Consider the following 3,846-nt stretch of genomic DNA (forward strand, 5'->3'; position numbering starts at 1 on the left):
CCAGCTGCTTCTGGTCAGGTGTAAAAGTGCGGAGACAAAAGATGACCTTGGCTTCTAGAAAAGAATGAAAACAATACATTCCACAATCCTACTCCTTTCTATTCCCCCCTCCCATCAACTATACTAAAGAAACAGCATAATGAAATAAGAGAAAATGTGGCAGGCCAAAATTCTAAAAGGAATATAATTGCAGGCCTAACAGTAATTAGACTTCCTAGTTTTTCTTTGAAGTCACTTCACTTCTCATGCAAAAACTTCCAGTCAGAGCTGAAGAAGCTTCTTGGATGAGAAGTGAAATGTCTTCAAAAAAAAAAAAAAAAACCAAGAAAGTCCAGTTGCCTTTTAAAACAAAACCTTTGGGACAATCATGACCTGGATGACTGAGAATTTCCATAGGCATTTACCCTAGATTTCCTTTCTTTTTTCTTTTTGTTGGTATAGAGAGTTTATTGAAGTGCTTTATGCTGGATGTTGCTCTTAGCAGTGAATGTCATATGATATAGCAGAATACCCATTAATGCTGCCAATACCTCAGTGGAGACTCATGGTCTCCTCCAGGCACCCCAATGATCCACACTGAGTATAAAAAGAGGTTTGATCTCTGAGACATCCTCATTGTTGCACTGAGCATTGTGCAAGATGCCCAAGTGAGCCAGCTTATGTTCCATGCTCCAAGAAACCTGATCGCGACCAAGATCTTGACCCCTTGTAACAGGGAATTGCTTGCCATTGATATCTACATAGAGGGCCACATTTTGTGCTCCATTTTTATAGGTGAACAGCAAAGACACATGAACATGGGGATCAGTGGTGGGTTTCAAAAATTGTTCGAACCTACTCTGTGGGTGTGGCCTCCTTTGTGGGAGTGGCTTGCCACCCATGTGACTGGATGGGAGTGGCTTGCCACCCATGTGACCGGATATGAAGATGCCGACGACACTTGTCAGAACCACCTTAAATTACCTCACACACAGCACTGGCCTGCATAAGAATATGATGTTAACTTGTTTTTTAAAAGGCATCTTTGATTTGTGTTAAAACAACTTCAACACACGCAATGTTCTGATTGCACCACAAACGCAGTAGTCATCCTTATCTTTCACAGAGGCACTGAGTTTTATAAATACGAGCATGATAGCATAAAATAATCATATCCAAGGACCAGTGGTGGGTTTCAACAATTTTTGGAACCTCTTCTGTAGGTGTGGCCTGCTTTCCAGGTCCACTGGTGGAACCTCTTCTAACCGGTTCGGTAGATTTGACGAACCGGTTCTACTGAATAGGTGCGAACTGGTAGGAACCCACCTCTGATGGGGATGCTGCAAAGGCCCTAACTGTGAAAAACAGTCTTAGTCACATTTTTTTCCAGTGCTGTTGCAATGTTTAAATGAACAAATCAATAGTCAAGGACTAATCATTGTAAGTGGAAAGACACAGGGGCTTTTATTTCATGAAGCAAAAAAAGACCAAAAGGTTTTGAAACATCTGGTAAGAGCAAGGAAAGACAGTTCATTTTTGTCGTCATGTTTTTTTCTGAAACAAGAGTTGGGATGGAGGTCAAAAAAACACCCTACTTCCAACTTCAGGACTACCACCTATTAATTACAGATAGTCCTCAACTTACCACCATTCACCACCTTCAAAATTGCAACTGTGCTGAAAAAAATAATTTATGACCATTTTCCACAACTGTTACAGCAAGGTCATGTGATCAAAATTCAGACCCTTGGTGATTGGCTCCTATTTGTGATGGTTGCTGTGTCCTGGAGTCATGGAATCATGTTTTGTGGCATTCTGCCCCCAGAGATCCGGACCCTACCCACTCTCATGGCCTTCCGAAAGGCTATTAAGACCTGGCTATTCTGGCAGGCCCTGGGCTGTTGACCCCATGACTGAGGTCCAGACCCGATTAGACTGGGTGTATGTTGTGGCTTTTTTTTAAAATCTATGTTTCTTTGCTTTTAACCTTTCTATTTTTTAAATGTATTTGTTGTAAGCTGCCCAGAGTTCTTCGGGATTGGGTGGCCTAGAAATTTATTAAATCTAATCTAATCTAAAATCTAATCTAATTCTGTCAGGCAAGGTCAATTGGGGGGGGGACGGGGGCTGGATTCACTTGGCAACTGTGGCACTGGCTTGACAACTACAGAGATTCGGGATGTTGCAGTGTGGCGGGAAGGGTGGTAAAATGGAGGAAAGACTTAACAAATGTCTCACTTTACAACAGAGATTTCAGGGTCAACTCAACAGCAAAGACAGTTTCTGGAGAAATAACAGCATCTGAGGTGGTATAATAGGATGGGGAGATAACTGGGTCTATACCACGGACATGCAGTCAGGGGAGGCAGGGGAGGCATGGCCTCACCACTGTCATCATGAAAAGAAAATGTAAAAGGAAAAAGGCTGAGGTAGTTTCTGCCAGAGTTACAGTGGATGACTCTGCTTAGTGCTTAACTGTGTAAAAAAGCCTCTAAAAAGTGCCCTCTACAGGAGGAGGTGGGAGAATGACTTGCCTCACCTAGTCTGGTGTTTTATGATCACTTGAGCAGAGTTAAGCAAGGGTTAAAAGCCAAAAAATTTCTGACGTAGATGAGGCATGTCGTTCTCCCACCTCCTCCGTAGAGGGCACTTTTTTAGAGCCTTTTTTAAATAGTTAAGCACTAAGCAGAGTCATCTGGCAGCAACTAGCTCAGCTCTTCCTTTTTCCTTTTACATTCTTTTTCTTTTCATGATGGCAGGCAAGAACAGAGTTGAAATCCTCTCTGAAACAGCTGGAAAAGGTATGTGTGTGTGTCGTAGGGAGGGGAAGGAATTCAAACTTCATCCTCAAGTGTAGATCCCTTCCCAAGTGTAGTTTGATTGCATGCAGAGCTACGTTGCTTTTACACACACACACACACACACACACACACACACACACACACACACGGATAAAAATATCTAAGCCCAGCTTCACTGATTACAAGTTTAAAAGGCAACGTGGCTCCACCTGAAATCAAAGGGTCGGATCGGAAGGCAGCAGGGGAATGGGGGAGGGTATGGCAAAGGAGCTACTTTCAAGCCATTGGAAAATATATCCAATCCAACTTCTGTCTTTGTGTTTGTTTGAGAGTGAGTGAGAGAGGGATCCAACTTCTCTATGTGCATGTGTCTGTTTGAGAGAGGGGAGAGGGAGGGAGAGAGGGAGGAAGGAGGGAGAGGGAGAAGAAAAAGAATGAAGGAAAACTTTTTCGCAAAGGAGAAAAACAAATGCTGTCGCTTTAAATCGGAACTGAGCATGCCTAGATGTGGAATTCTGGAAGTTGAAGTCCACAAGTCTAAAAATAATTGAGACCCCTGTGTCAGTGCCTCACCAGCCATAAACCTCACCGCACGTCACTGTTCTGTGTATGTTTTACCTCGCACCCCACTCAGCACCAACAAAGCGGACATCAACCACAGCAGTGCCAACCTGGCCACCGCCATCACTGAGCAGGGAAAGAGCGAGCCTTACCCTAGATTTTCATTTGCATAGATGCTGGAGTCTATAAAAAAGAAACTATCTTGTGACAATTGTTGCAATTGTTTCTAAAAAGGGAAGACAACAACGTTATTGTTATTGAGAAGGGCTGCAAAAGCCATTATATTCCAATCTCTTTCTAAGCTCCCACCATATCCTTCTGCTCCCCATTGAATTCTTTGGCTGAGAAGCAAGCGAATGACCAAACCTCTCAATTTGAAATCTCTTCCAAATGCAACACAAGGGAATGCAATAAAATAATCTGGAGATATTTGTGGATGTTTATCAACATTTAAAATAAAAATGTTTATAAGCTAGCCAGGTATGCTAGAGGCAGCTTGTGTTTC

The 3,846-nt window shown here is 42.7% G+C and overlaps 1 pseudogene; it reads right to left on the reverse strand.

The window, feature by feature from the left end:
• Nucleotides 1-446: 446 nt before the first annotated feature.
• On the reverse strand, nucleotides 447-3,465 carry LOC148043258 (translocon-associated protein subunit delta pseudogene; annotated as a pseudogene).
• Between the last annotated feature and the right edge of the window lie 381 nt (nucleotides 3,466-3,846).

This window comes from Thamnophis sirtalis, unplaced genomic scaffold, assembly GCF_051295495.1.
Source record: "Thamnophis sirtalis isolate CommonGarterSnake01/CBP01778 unplaced genomic scaffold, rThaSir2_p1.2 scaffold_12, whole genome shotgun sequence".
NCBI classification, from domain to species: domain Eukaryota; kingdom Metazoa; phylum Chordata; class Lepidosauria; order Squamata; family Natricidae; genus Thamnophis; species Thamnophis sirtalis.